The 15,832-nt window shown below is 34.9% G+C and overlaps 1 non-coding gene across 1 annotated transcript; it reads left to right on the forward strand.

The window, feature by feature from the left end:
* The first annotated feature begins 4,410 nt into the window (after positions 1-4,410).
* On the forward strand, positions 4,411-4,479 carry LOC118614538. The gene has a single exon (XR_004956120.1). It is a non-coding gene; the product is annotated as a small nucleolar RNA SNORD2 (small nucleolar RNA).
* Positions 4,480-15,832: the final 11,353 nt, after the last annotated feature.

The raw sequence follows: 15,832 nt of genomic DNA on the forward strand, positions 1-15,832 counted from the left end.
ACACACCATGGGGGACTATAATTGATGCGCTTATCGTTGCCTACCTCAACCACAGCTACTTCAATAGAAAGTACCACACCCAAGTCTACTCAACCTTACCCCACAATTCCTGAACAAGTCTGCTTAGTCAGGAATGGGAATCTAAGTCCAGTCAGTGCATTACTAATAACTAATCAGATTTATCTGTAAGGATTTTGAAATTGAAGCACTGAAAATCTGAGCCTGTCAGACGTAGGCATTTGAGATAAAAGAGCATGTAAAGTCACGTTAAGACAGCCATGCAGGCCCTGGTGCAACGTGACTAAGCTCAGAAAGCCGACTCAGAGAGAACCGAAAACAACACCCACAGAGAAAAAAAGACACAGCAAGGAAGCTCATTTCTTGACCTCATGGTTAGAATTAGAACCTCAACCCTGTTTATTTACTCTTCTCAGATTTCATAGGATCTTAGTATTTTTTCAGTAAACACCATCTCTCCCTTCACTTCAGCTATTTGAACATGTTCATTTTCTTACAACTAAGAACCTCTCCTAGAAAAAAAAATGATATAAAGTTTATGTTAACTTTTGATTCTGAGTAATGTCAGTGATAATAATGTATTCACCAAAAAGTGAGCATATTATCATTTGTTTAAAGTGATCAGAGAAAGAAAGCTAGTCCTTTAGTCAACGAGGCTTTGGAAACAAGTCCTCAATCATTTTTTTGTTTAATATCTAGATTGAGAATTTTCTGTCTCTTAGACTACGTCCTTCCATAATAAATGATGTTCTACACTGGTTTCACAGTATTATCAGCAGCACAATGACCCATTTTTAGATACAGAACACAGAATCTGGCTCTTTTCTATGTAACCCCTATGTTAGTAACACATCCACAATAATCTGAATGAACTAAACTGAGATATTCAGTGTTCACTTACAACAGAATCTGTCTGTTGCCTTTATTGTGGATGGCACAATAGCTCAAAAATGAAGATGCCGCTGATAGATGACAGCCTTGTGTTCATTCACTTTGAGCTTTGTTTGCTACTTGAACTTGATTACAACTGACATCCATTGAGCAATATGAAAACAACCATTCTCCCTTTAGTCATTCAGGCACATAATGTGTTTCAACAAAGCACACACAAGAATCTGCATTACCCAGAGAGTGCCCTTGAAATGAAGCCTTACCTTTTATTAGAACAAAACATTACCTACATTAGGAGAAAGTTGTAAATCTGTATGCTGTAGTTGAGGCTTTTACTTAGACATCTTATTTTTCCTGTGCTTGTGAAACATGAATTCAAAGACATCAAAACTGTTCAGTAAAACACAGAAAATGCTTTCTCTTAAGGGTACGAGATTAGATGAAGTGGGGTGTGAATTAGTTCGAAATTAGAAAAGACAAATTTTTCAAGTTGATTTCTGAAAATAACTTCTTGTCAAACTAAACTAAATCAAGGATTATAAGGACATAAAATAAGGAATAAAAAACTGTAAGAAAGAAGAAAAATCGATCTAGACAAAGAGCTGTGTTCTGACAGACTAAACAATAGTGTTACAGCATCTGACCAGGTAAGCCTTGATGCTAACATGACCAAGGCTAGACATCACTCTCTCAGGTTAGTCAATTCCCTCCACATCCTCAGACTAAATCTCAACTCATCCTAACCATGTAGAAAGCTAAAAGACAGTAAACCTCATCAAAAAATAATTAAACTTAGGCTTTGTCCACCCCCAAAAGCAACATCTTAGGGCATAAATAAAAGCTAATTATTATTAGAGAAAAATAAAGCTTTGTCACTTTTTTCATCATTTATTAAACATCAAGTAGTCTGAGAAATATGCAAAATTGTCAATTATTCTGACATCTTTATATATTTTTTCTAATTAGTGTATTCCAAAGAAACAATAGGGGAAGTGACCATCTGACTTAACGAAGTTCATGTTTTTCAACTCAAAGGTTTAAAATTAAACATGGAAATTTTTAAGAAAATCAAAACCATGATATTAATATTTTGTGTTAGAAAGGAGTCTGTCTATATTTGGTATTTTCTGTACTTGTAATATTTAACAGAATCAAGCCTACTAGGGTGACGACCTTATGATTCCTATTTAAAATGTATAACTGAATGACTGATTTAAACTAATAATTTTAAGTTGATTTATTACTCAGTTTATACAAAGCATTTAGCATCTAGGCTCACTTTATTTCTAAGTTTAACTTATTAGAATTACAAAAAACAATTCGTGTTTGGGAAGATTTATTAGGCCACAGAAACATATATAAAGAAAATAAAGTATATTAAATATATAAAAGTAATTCATGTTTGAATTTGTTTAATTAGACAAAATATTAATCAAAGCCTCTTTAAACATGTTTAACATTTTCTAAACCTATAAACCAAATGATAAGAATATGTAAGCTAAACTTAAAAGCCTAACAAAGAACTAGGTATTATGAATTTTTTAAGCCAAAAGTAAACCTCTAAATAATGTTCTCTGCACATAAAAATCGCAGTGAATAACACCAAAAGTTTCATATTAGCATTTTGGATCCAGGAGCTCCAAAGTGTGGACATTGGGAGACCCCTCCCCCCTCCAGGGAAATTATAATCTTTAGGGTTAATTATAACCTACTAATGTCAGAGTTTAAGAATGAACCTCCCATGGCACAAAACGGGCAGGGGGGTTGTGCATACTTGCTATCGTCTCATATCTAAAACTAATGCTCTCTCTTCATGGGATTTCAATCTAATGGAGCAAACTAAAATCACACAGATCATAGTGACTTCTGGGAACTCTTACGTAGTTCATGATAACCAAAGAGTACAAAGGAAGACAACTTTAACTTCATTATATATTTAAACACATAGATCAGAAACCCAGGAACACAGAAATTTTTTAGAGCTATAAGCAACCCTTCAGAGATTATCTATTTCATTTTTTCAATAGCAGAACTGCCTATCCCTGGTCTAATAGCTAGTTAAATGCAGAGCCTAAATTAGAACCCGTGGCTCTGTAATATATTGCTAAATATTTTAAACTACTAGAACAGCACAGCTTTCCCACAGAACACTTGGTAATTCTTGATGGAAAGGCAAATGCAATTACAGCATCATAATTAACAAATAAAAAAACAAGAGAACAGCAAATGGTGCTTGAAAAGATGTTGACAATAACTGCTTGAGTCCTCGCGGAGACTGGAAAAGAGCCCTTCACATCTGCTGAATGATAATAAGAAAGTAACCTGAAATCAAAGAATACTTTCAATCTAGAATAATCTAAATACAGTTACTAAGTACCTCCTCCTACATGAAAGGACGAGAGAAAGAAAGAAAGTAGGAAAAGTGTGCATACCCCTTGCCTAGTCCAGGAAACACCGCGGTTGTGTTTCCAAACATTTGTCATTCAGAGTCGACCTTCACAATTTTTGCATATTCTCATAATTCTGTGTCCTGTTATTAATCTAAAAATTTTTAAGTTGAATTTAGCTTTTTCCTATGCAGTAATATACTTGAAATTACAAGTTTGATGTGTCAGTTATATTTTACTAATACACATTAAAATAAATACATTTCTATTAATTTGTTTTATTTTGCCCATGGCCCAGCTTAAATAGACAGACATGCCTCTAGCGACATATATATACACCATACATAGGAAAACAGCAAATAGAAAAATGGTGCTTTGATCAGAAACTGCCAAATACACAAATGTTTTCTCTAGTTCCAAGCAGGAAAGATATCCTCTATTTGGCTCTCCTCTAAAAGAATCATTTAGGCTAAAAGTTCAATAAACATGAGCATTTATTTTATATCAGTCCAGTACTGTGCCCTGATGGTACCAAAGACCTGTCCTTGCCCTCCGGGAACCTAGACTATAATGCCATATGAGTAGATTTTCTGAGGAAGAAAATACCCATTGTGTCAATAAATATTCCTGTTATGACCAAACCTTAGCATCCACTTCCTTCTGAAACAGATTAGAGTATCATTAAGGACAAAGCTGACCCCTGGAAAAGCCGACTAAGGAGCACAGAATTAAATTTTCCAAAAAGTAGCCAGGCAGGAGCAATTCTGTATGATATATTAGGTTCCAAAATAGGTAATGAAATAATGCATAGAATGTAAGCATAATTATACAAATATATGTATATTTATGCATAAAATAAAGATAAGGAGGAAGTGCACCAAAATATTAACAGTAATTATCTCTGCATGTTAGAATTATGTTTGAGTTATATTTTCTTGTAATTTTTGTGTTGAACAAATTTTCTTCAATGAGCTTATATTTCTTCAGATACCCAAATAAAATCTCTTTTTATTTTAATCTTTAATTCTCATTTACTTAAGGCTTTTTATTGGAGAGGTATTATTGTGTATGTGTGGTTGTTTTTGTTTGTTTGTTTTTTATAAAGGCTACTTCCCTGTGAAATGATGTCAATCATCTTTTGAGACTGACTTGAAATAAAGAGACTACTCATTGCTGATCACGGATGGATGGAAGGAGGAGAGGGAGGGGAGGGGAAGGGAGGGAAGGGGAGGGGAGGGGAGGGAAAAAGACAAGACGAGATGAGAGATGAGAGGAGACAAGACAAGAGGGAGGAAGGGAGGAAGAGAGGAAGGGAGAAAAGGAGGAAGGGAGGGAAGGAGGGAGGGAGGGAGGGAGGAAGGAAGGAAGGAAGGAAGGAAGGAAGGAAGGAAGGAAGGAAGGAAGGAAGGAAGGAAGGAAGGAAGGAAGGAGGCTGCTTCCCTTGAAAGGAAAAAGGACAATGCTTTTAAAATGTTTGACCACTTGTCTCTGTAACAGCCTCACCATTTTCTGCTTTATCTTTGCAGTTCCTTCAGATGCAAAGGCATTTTCTTTCATCTTCACGTATGAAATTAATATCTGTAAGGTCTTCCGTGAAGCTCAAAGAAGCAAGTTCTGAATTTCTAGGGCACCTTATTTTTAACTTATTTATGACAATCACTTTCTAACATTTTGAACATGAAAAACAGAATCGCAGAATTTTAGAACTCAAAGAGATCATAAAGAATACCTCAGTCAACCTACTTTGCTCCATTAAATTATGTGATTTACTCCAATATCCACAGTAAGTTAGACATAGCATCAAAACCAGATGCCAGGATCCATCCACAATCCTAGGTCCCTGTTCTTTCTAGTTACACAAAGTTGTGCCTATTTGAAATTAGTGGTTAAATATTTTTTGCTAAATTAATGGCAAACTGTGTTGATTAAAAGTCTTCGGTTTCTTTTGTTGCAATGAGTTAACCAAATGGTTAAGGATTATGTCTGGTATAGTATGAGGTGGCCATGAATTGACTGGGTTTCTCTTTTTCTTTTTTTCTTTTCTTTTTTTTCTTGCTCTAGCATGACCTCTGTTCTGGTAGATTAAAAAGAGAAAAATAGTCCATAAAGCTGGTGACATAAACTTGGGTTTCAAACAGATGAGCACTCCATCTTGAGCAAGAAAAAAGACCATTTTTAAATCTGATATTTTCGACACTGACTTTTCCTAGAGTTTCTTAGTAAAACACTTAAATCTCATCTCTACCCATCCTTTCCCAATTATTTCATTTAAATATTAGTATAATAGAAATATCTCACTTTATTGGTAACTAAACAATGCTGATTTTCAAATCTAGAAAGCAATGCAAAGAAACATTTTATAGGAAAGGAATGCTGTGGTACATTCGGGATTCAGTTAAACAAAGATTGTTCAGCTATCATTCAACCTATGCTTACCTATATTAGTCTCTGATCCCTCTAACACACCTTCCACACACAGAAGCCAGATTTTTAATAAATATTCCAATGAACATTTCAAGTTAGCTAATGGCAGTGCAGCTTTTCAAATCACCATTATGTTTCTTTACAATCATGTAACCATTTAAAGATTTTATTACATTTCCTCTCGCACAATAGAGGAAATGGGAAATACAAATATACACACAGTGCTACTATTATTAATGGAATTGAGGGGGAAAAAAAGAACAACTTCTAGGCATACTGAAAACAACACATCTTTAGCTTCAGTCAGATACTCGTTGGATTTAAAGAGACCCTTGTGTTTATAATTATGAAGGAAAAGAAGGAAATTAAAGAATATGTTCAAAAAGCTGAAGATATATTATCATAAAGCAATATTTTCATAAAGTAATATTTCATAACGTTATTTCAACTATCTGGGAAAGGAAACCCCTTTATAACATGTAAGTCTTTCTCAGGCCCCACTCAGGTTCCAGTAAACTATCTATTAATTCTCTGACTTTTGTTCTTGGATAAAGGAACTTCTGCACCAGCTCCCTGGGCTTTCTTCCCTTTCTAAAATATATATTCTTCCCCTCTTTGTTCAGAAGCCAAATGATTAGCTTCAGGCTCATGACTGATTTCCCATTGTTCCATTCACTTTAACTTCTCCTCATTGTGCCAACAATCTGGACCCCAGAGGGATTTGTCACAGTTCTCCAATTCTCTTTCTCCCTTGGCAGAAATTTTTTTATTTGATTTTTTGTTTCCTTTACTTTTATAAAAAGAAAAATTCTCACTTTAACTCTTCCTTTTGAATTATCCTTTGGTTATGAGAGGAGGAAGGGCTTTAACTTCTTGGAACTCAGGCGATGTTGACAGGGAGCACTGGTGCTCATTTCTTTTCATTACAAACCACAGAAGTGGAAATGATACTCTTAAAAATGGTATCGCCTTTCAATTTGTATTTGAATCTAGTCATCATAATGATAAACTTTAGTTTGATTCTATCATAGAAGCTATTTTTTTTAATCAGCTACAATGTAAGAATGATCAACAATTACTGAAAATAATCTCTGGAAAGGAAAGCAAAAAATGATACTGTAATCTCAAAGAAATGATGTGACTGTCAGGTAACACTATATTCAATGATAGAAAAAAACATAGCCATTACAGTCATTCTGAATGGGAGAATTTGTTGTCATCATTAGTAGCTATGTTACCAGAGCTTAGATGTCTGTATTGGGTGAGAGCCGGGGGCTCTGTCCTTGAATCTCTCATAAAAGATTCGAGTAGAGGCTATAGCTCAGAAAAAGAAGACAGAAGGCAAAGAGTAGCAACCAGAAGTGATTTATTAGGCAGAGGACACTTGGGACAAGTCTATGCAGGTACCTCGATAGAGGACAGAGGGCCCCAAGACGTTGAGGGCTGGGGTTTACGTGGGCCATAGGGTTTCACTGTTCTCCTTCTGTCCCTCCTATCTTCAATGATATGAATTCCTTGCACCTCCTTCGGAACCTCCTCGCCTGGCCCGGACACCCGTAGTGTGTGCTGGTAAATGGGAAGTCATTTGCCTGAGCCATGGAGATTTCGAGGATAGGCATATTCTCAGTTACTTACTTTTGCCTATACCAGTTGAGCGCCACCAGAGTAAGGTCATGTAATGGTTATCTACAATTAACTGATCATGGGGGACCGAGGGACGTATCAGAAGCTGTCAGGTGTCTTGCTTTCTATCTGGCCTGTGACTATGAGAAAACTACGGAGGCGCCTGAAGTCACCACATGTCCTGTTATGTACATTTTTTTGCTAGGCCAATCTTGGGGCCTTGTTAACCTCTTATTGTCCTCTTCCCTCTAGCTCATATCTACCTATCTATCCTATCAGTAGCAGAATGAAAATAACAATAACTACATTCGTTAGGACCATTCCATGATCTAAGCAGTATGCACTGGAGATCGTATTTAATCTTCACAACACTCCGTGAGCCATATAGTTCTATTCCATTTTTATACATGGGGAAAGAGGCTCAGCTAAGTTGCTTAATGCTCAATGCCACATAACAGAACCTAAATGAAAACTCATATATCTGGAAGGCCTGGGTACAAGAAGACAGTGACACAAATGAATTCTGTTTGGACCTGCACCATTTGAAAAGATTTTACCAAAAAAAGAGACTTAAAAAAAGATCTCAGTTGAAATCATACCATCTCTTCTGGTGCAGTTTTTGAGCATACACTTTGTAGGACAATACAGTAAGTATTTTTGTGAATTGTGACTACAATCATGCACAAGAACTATTCCAGGGGATAGAACAAAATTCAAAGGTTTTATGAGACTTATTTCATAAGTAGTTAGTAACACTATTAAGAATTTTGTCTTAATAGTTGAAAATTCTGGTGTTTTTTTACTATAATTCAATCTATATAAAATAATTTTTGTCCCGTTTAACTTATTTGTGTATATTTTTGTATTATCTGAAACATTTTAACATTATTTATGCATAAGACATGTATGAAGAGTGAACTAAACTTACAGTAGAAATTTGAAAGCTGACTACTATTTTCCTGGCACTCTAGGAAAGGTGATCACCAATTTCCTTGAATTCTAATTCTGATTTTCTTTATTTGTATTGGCAGTAAGATGCAACAGATATGAGAGAATCTTTTTGGAAGCAATACCAATGATTACAGGATATCTTTCATCTACGATCGATCTCTTCTTTAACATGGAGAACACAAAGGGCTGGTGGGTAGGCATTCAAATTATTCCAAATCAGTTCCAAATTGTAAAATATGCAAAATCCTGTTGATTTATCATGAATTTCTTAAGGGTCTTCTAGCACTGTTTGCACTTATTAAATAAGATCTTCCAACTTCAGTAAAAGCTGCATCCCTACAAATTAAGAATTAAGCTCATTTTAGAAATAAGAGAAAATCATTTTTCTACAGTTTTCTTTCTCCCTAAAATTCCCAAGTCAGAACAGTGGTGAAAGAGAGTCTCAGTCTGTCTGTTTATCTGTCTCTCTCTGTCTCTCTGTCTGTCTCTCTCTGTCTGTCTGTCTGTCTGTCTCTCCCTGTCTGTCTGTCTCTCTCTCTCTCTCATATGCCTAAAATAACATTAGCTCATTTTCAATAACAATATGAAAATGAATCTGTATCTCAAATCTCTTGATTTGGGGATGATAAAATTACTAAATGTTGAGGAACAGAGAACTCAGGAGAGAGAAAAAGTCTATTTTACCTGTCAAAACATGATTTTCTCACAATTAAATTAGAAGACTTTAAAAGGTTTAGCTGAGATCCTGGGCACCTCTGAGCTTAGCAACATAACATTTTGGTAAGGAAAGTTGTAAACAGATGAGATACATATGGAGTATGTTTCCTTTGAAATTCTCAGAGTTTTAAAATCTAACAGATGATGTGGTTTGAGCTTTCACCTAATTCTTCATTCTTGTGAAATTCAATGACCCTGAACATAGAAGATCTCTCTCTCTCACACCTACAATTGTAAATCGGTTTGGAAACACTAATTACATATCACAGCAGATCAGTGACTGCAGCACATAAAATGATCCGAGGCACCAAATCCATACTGTATATTCAGATTTGTAATCCAAGCCCAAGGATAAGAAGAAAAATGGGACACATCAGAAGATAAAGGGGAATAAAAAAAGGAGCAAAAGAGGCGAATAAAACAAAATTACACAAGAGCATTGTAAGGATTTTACTGCACTGTAAATCAACAATTCTCCATCTTGCAAGATTCCTGCACATTAAAAATATGAATCTAATCTGATTAGCTTAAGAGCAATACTAAAATAGAGCATTTTTTCCTTAAGTTCAATTAAATAATACATTTAATCAACTGAAAGGGATATATCTGTACCAAAAAAAAAAAAAAAAAAAAAAAAAACTTCCGAACGTAGTCTAACGATGTCTTACAGGAACTTGTATTAAATTTTTTAATATAAGTGTATTCTTAGAAGAGGAATTTTACAAACTAGCAACCTGAAAATAAGCCAGTAGCCTAGGGAGCTATACACAAAAGCACTTCAGGAATAAGAATGAATGGGCATTTCAATCTGCTGTAATAGCATAATGATGCTGCGGGCAGAGTTGCCTGGAGCCTAAAAATGCTATAGGACTTAGCACCAGACAAATAAACTAATATTTTCAGAGAGCTGGCTATGCGTCAGGCCATGTTACAGACCTAATTTCTTTGTATCCTAAAAGTCCTGTGATATGAATAACATCATGATCATCATTAAATGTATTAAAGAAGGGCCTAGAACTCAGAGAGTTCATTCAGTCCAGGTCATAGCTAACTTTCAATATTGTCTTGAAGATTAAGAAATAACATATAAAACATTTCTATATAAACCACAAATAGAAATACAAATATAATAGTTTAAAATTTGTAGTTAACTTCTGGTTCACTATGCCATACAAAGCATACATAATACTCTCCTCCATCCAAATTTCCTTTGAAATAATAAAGGTAGAAGAAAAAAAAAAAGAATAAATCCATGGCACCATGAAGTCAAGAGAAGATGCCTTCTACAGATAGGATATTCTGATGCTTTCACACATTTCCGAAAGATAGAAAGAGAAAGAAATTCTAAACTCAGCCTTACAAAACTAAAACAGTTCAGCTTATATCCAGGAGAAGGCTCTAATAGGAGATGGTGTCTTCTGTTGGAACAGATGCACAGTTAGGAGGTCTGCAGCATTCATATCCTACTAGAGCCCCAAGAACTTTCCACTAAAAATAGTGTAAGATTTGTCTGGTAAGGATTATTAGTGTGAGTGGGCTGGCAAAGCAATCCTGCAAGAACTCCAAAATACCTTAATGAACTTGAAGAATAAAGCAGAAATGACAGTTCCTCCAAGGAGTAAAACTAACTAAGATCACTGTTAGGGAATTATGTCCTTCCCAAATTCATATGTTAAAATCTTAACTCCAGTACCTCAGAATGTAACTATATTTGGAGACAGAGTCTTTAAAGATATAATAAAGTTAAAATTAGGTCTTTAGGGTGAGACTTAATCCGATGTGACTGGTGTCCTTATAAGAAGAGATTAGGACACAGACATAAAGGAGAATCTATGTGAAGAAAAACAGAAAAGTATGCCATCTTTTGTTGGAAAGAGGTCTCAGAAGAAATCAATTCTGCCAACACCTTGATCTCAGACTTGCAGCCTCTAGAACTGAGAAAATAGATTTTGTTTTGTTCAAGTCACCCAGTCTGTGTTACTTTGCTCTGGGAGCTGTAGCAAATGAATATAATCATCACCATATCACCTTCAGGAAAATCTCCCTTACTTTGAAAATTGTGAGGGTTCTAAATTAGTCTCTCAGTCACAATGACTGGAGCCTAAAGTCTATAGCCAATCATTTCACTCAACAGACCTTCTGCAAAAGAGATTCCAAACCAGGCATTTCTATGAATCAATATACTCCTACTTTCAAAAATATGATCACTCAACCAAAAATCAACAGATTATACTCAAATGAGTGAAATAGAAAAACTTACCCCATGTATTACTAAAAATAATACATGGCAGAGAGACAATCTTAAAAAAAAAAAAATTTAATTAGTAGTCTCAGAGTGTTTCAAGCTATTATGGAAATGAAAATCCAGTCTCAGAATAGAGAACTATCTTATTTGGAATTCCCTTTCACACCCAGTGCATCAGTACTACAAGCCACCTGTTTCTTTAGGCTCTGGAAAGCTAAGAACAGAAATTAGAAAATGAAAGAGGAAAACATAATGACAAAAAGAACAGGATGGACAGGTTTTCCTTGGCTACATCCTTACATTTCAAAATATCTGGTGAGGAAGATTTGATTAGCATCAGAACTACAATATAGTCTAATAACAGATGATAGTTGTATAAATGGAGATGAGACACAAACTTTAAATCTCGCTATATATAAATTTGACATACAGAGAAAATGCAATTTCTTTTATTTCATCTATAATGACCCTGTCCTAAGTTTCTACCTGTTAATAAACAAAGAAATACATACATGCATGACAGATTTTTAAAACTGATGATAGAAGACAGATGAGGCATCTAAATTTCAAATCTCCACTCTGTCTTCTAATTCTATTATCAAGTTTACTTTCATGTGGCTATGCCCTAAGTTCTATGTGAAGGAACCCAACAGACAGCCTTTTTTAGAGCCCTAACAAAGACGGGGAAAGGCGGTACAATTCTAAGAGTCTCCTCTGCCAATGATGTTACCCCACAGAGCTAAAGCCCACTTCTGGCCATCGACATCTTCCCTGCTTTCTTCCCAGGGTCTGAAGGGGCAGGACCTTCCAACTTCCTCTTCCTACCTAGACTTCTTGTACATAACACCATCTAGAGCCGCCCACCAGGCCTAAACCTTGATAAGCTAAAGGAAAGATAAAAGAATTTAGAGAATCCTTTCTGAAGATAATAGCCTGGTTTTAAAATCCGTAAAAATCTTAATTTTAAACCTGAACAGTTAAATATTATCTTTGTTCTCCTTGCATCTATTCCTATTCTTCCCAAACCAAACCCAGGTCTATGGATGCTCAAAGCCAACCAAAATAATCTACACAAAAGAGAGAGGAAAGAAAAAACATAATTTTTAAAAAATGACTCCATTTATTTATAAATGTTTTTTAAACTTCAATCATATTTCATAGAGAGACTCATTCACTGGTCCTTGCATGCCAACTAGGGTTTCCCTGAACCTAAAAATATAGATAAATGCCACTGGAACTCTTATTCATGGCCTATGGGATTTCCAAGGTCCTCCTCAATTGTTCCATGAAATTTGAGAGGCCCGGTTTTCTTCGAGGTGCCACTGAGTCATCTTCCGCTTCTGAATCTTGTTCTCTTCTCTGCTTTCTATAAAAGTCTATAAGACTGTTCACTGGTGTCAACCCAAACAAGGGACAAGGCCCATCTCTTTGATTTCCATTACCTGCTCTCAACATAACTCTCGAGTCAGCTGTCAGTGACTGACTTTCAGTAAACATTTGGTGGTAACAGTGAGAAGGAGGGCATATCAATACTGCAGAAAATATAAAATTAAGTATCAGACATTCGTGTTTTAAAAAAACTATTGACTTTTCATAAGTATTGACTTTCATGACTTTTCAATTTTCCATTCTTTTGCTCAACCATTTCACTTTCTATAAAGCTGCAGTACAACTTTAAAAATTGGCTTTGATTTTATTACAGAAAGAATGCATCTCTGACCAACACTTAGGTCCAAATTCACCAACTAATGAACAAATAAATAAAATGTGATATATCTATATAACAGAATAATACTTGGCAATAAAAGGAATGAACTACTAATTCGTGCTACAACATTCATGACCCTTGAAAACATTAAGTTAAAAAGCCAGTCCCAGAAAAGCACATTGTATAATTCAATTATATGAAACTTCTGGAATAGGCAAATCTATAGAGATAGAAAGTGGATTAGTGGTTGTCCAAGGCTAGGGATTTGGAGGAAATGGGCAGTGACTGCTAAATGGGTAGAGTTTCTGTTATGGGATAATAAAAATGTTCTAAAATGAGTGCACAACTCTGTAAATATACTAAAAATCATTGAATGTACTCTTTAAATGGGTAAGATTTATGGTATGTAAATTACATCTATCATATGTAGATTATATCTAAATAAAGCTATTCCAAAACAAACAAAAAAGTACCTGTCTCCAGCATTCTCTACCAATAATTACAGTCAATATTTTGTGGCCAGAGGGTGTGCAGCAAGTAAGCAACACCCCCTACAGGAGGGTGCCTTCACTGGACTTTTTTCCTCTCCAGGACTGTGATATGTTATAATGGCTCACACATTGATTGATATTTGTGACTTAGTAACATTGTCGACCTTCATTTGGTGTACTGTTTATACAGTTCAGTGCTACCTGTTCTCCACTTGTCTCTTGCTGTGACTCCTATTGTTCTGTTCATCCTATCATTAAATAAATCAGTTTCATTTTAAAAGGCTGTGTTTTACCTTATATTGCACAACAAAAAGCCCTTGGAAACTTGACTCTTCACACTTATTCCTGATATCATTTTAATGAACTTTGGCAAACTACAGGTTTTCTAACACATTCTTTTTTCAGAATTGATGTGGAGATATTGAAATCTTCGATAAGATACTTTTTTAAAGATTCATTTTTCTCTTTAATATCTTCACAATTGAAAGATAATGAACGCGGAAAAATCTGGTAAAGCCAAATACCTCATCAGAACACTAATGCCAACTATTGACATAATACTTGAACTAGTCAATTTTTCTTAATCATGGAAAGGATGTGATACATTTTCAAATCTATGTCCATTCACATAGGCTTATTTTTAGGCTAATATTAGTCATGAGGACAAGAAGGAGGCCCAAGTCTTTTTCTCAGACGAGGGCTACCAGAAAAATAGAAATCTGAGTTCACGTGAAGGTGAGATCAGGAAATACAGGACAATTCTAGGTTGCAAAAAGGGAAAGAACCGCATGTGAATGAAGCAATGTGTCTGCAAAAGACAGGCAAAGCAGGTGATTAGGTCCCTGAGGCACAGGCAAGAGAGATTCCCAAACGTAATGTGATACAGGAGGTGAGATATGATGGGACAGAGCCAGACTATAAACAAAAATAGTGTTGCAAAGCACACTGGTATTCGGCATTCTGATTTCTCTAAGCTTTTTTTTTTTTTTTTTTTGAGTACATAAAATGCAGTCGATTCTATGCCCATACATATTTTTCAAAATTTTAAATGAGAATTAAAGTGTAACTCCAAAATCTTCAAACCTGCCAAAGTATTTGATTTCAAAACTCATGTTCATGACTATACATTCAGTAACTTTTCCCGACACCTTTCTGTGACCTTCATATCAGCCAGAGTCAGTGGAGAGAGGAGACTAAAGTGTCCAGCTCAGGCACAATTTACCTCAAGTTCCCAAATAAACATTTCACTAATTCATTACGAGAAAGCATAGATGAGAGAAATAATAGAAATAAGTATCATGACAAATAGAGGTCAAAGATGAGTATAGGTGCTTAATAAGTGTCAGTTGAATAAATGTAAATAAAAATGGCCCCAACTGAGTCCTTACAACCACTCACAAATTTACCATAAAACATAGATTTTAGAAGCATTGACTAAAGACCGCTGAATACTAACTGTGCTCCAAAACACTGTAATGAGCCACATTAACCATTTACTCCATACAGTTACTCTGAGGCTTCTAGGATCAATAGACAACCAGTCATGATAATTTTATGAATGCTTATGACATTCCACGAAAGATAAAATTTGGGACTCTTTTTAAAGATGTCAAAGACCATTTGTGTCTTTCCCATTTTCTACATATATAAACATTCCTTATGTCAGCAATTATGCATGAAATTTCAGAATAATTTATTTAGAAAAGAGAGGTTCAGGTACATTAAAATTAAAGATTTATTAAATTAATATGAAATGAAAATTGCCTGAAGAAATAGTAAAGTCCTAATCCTATTGAAAATGTTGACTTATGTACAATTAATTATTCTACTACACTATTCATTTCAATACTGTTCCATATTTTAAGGGAATATAAAGAATTTTTAATAGAAATCAGTTTTCATTGTGAGATCATAAATAAAACCTACTACTTTTCTAATAGGTAATTATTAATAAGAGGCATTTGAAACATCCCATATTCTAATAACCAATCATGCACTTTATAAGCTTAGTGAATGGGGGTGGGAGACAAGACAGTGAGAAAGAAGATGGGAAATCTTTTAAGCAAAGAAGGAAATAGAAACGTGTAATTGTGAAGTGGTATTTCAGAATCAGGTCAGTACTTACAATTAGAGTAACTCTAACCACAAATACAGTGGGATGATTTTTTTAATCACAGAAAAATAGGTCAAATTCAAAGTTTATAAAAAAAAAAGGAAATATGACTAAAACACTTAAAGACGCCAATTTTTAAACTACAGACGATACAATTGACCTACGAGAGCTATTTAAACAGTTTCTGAAACTTTTTTAAAAATCTAATTTTATTAGCTGTTGCTGCCAAGGAATGCATCAAGTTAAAACAAAAATGTCACACAA

This window comes from Rousettus aegyptiacus, unplaced genomic scaffold, assembly GCF_014176215.1.
Source record: "Rousettus aegyptiacus isolate mRouAeg1 unplaced genomic scaffold, mRouAeg1.p scaffold_m13_p_2, whole genome shotgun sequence".
In the NCBI taxonomy this organism is placed as follows: domain Eukaryota; kingdom Metazoa; phylum Chordata; class Mammalia; order Chiroptera; family Pteropodidae; genus Rousettus; species Rousettus aegyptiacus.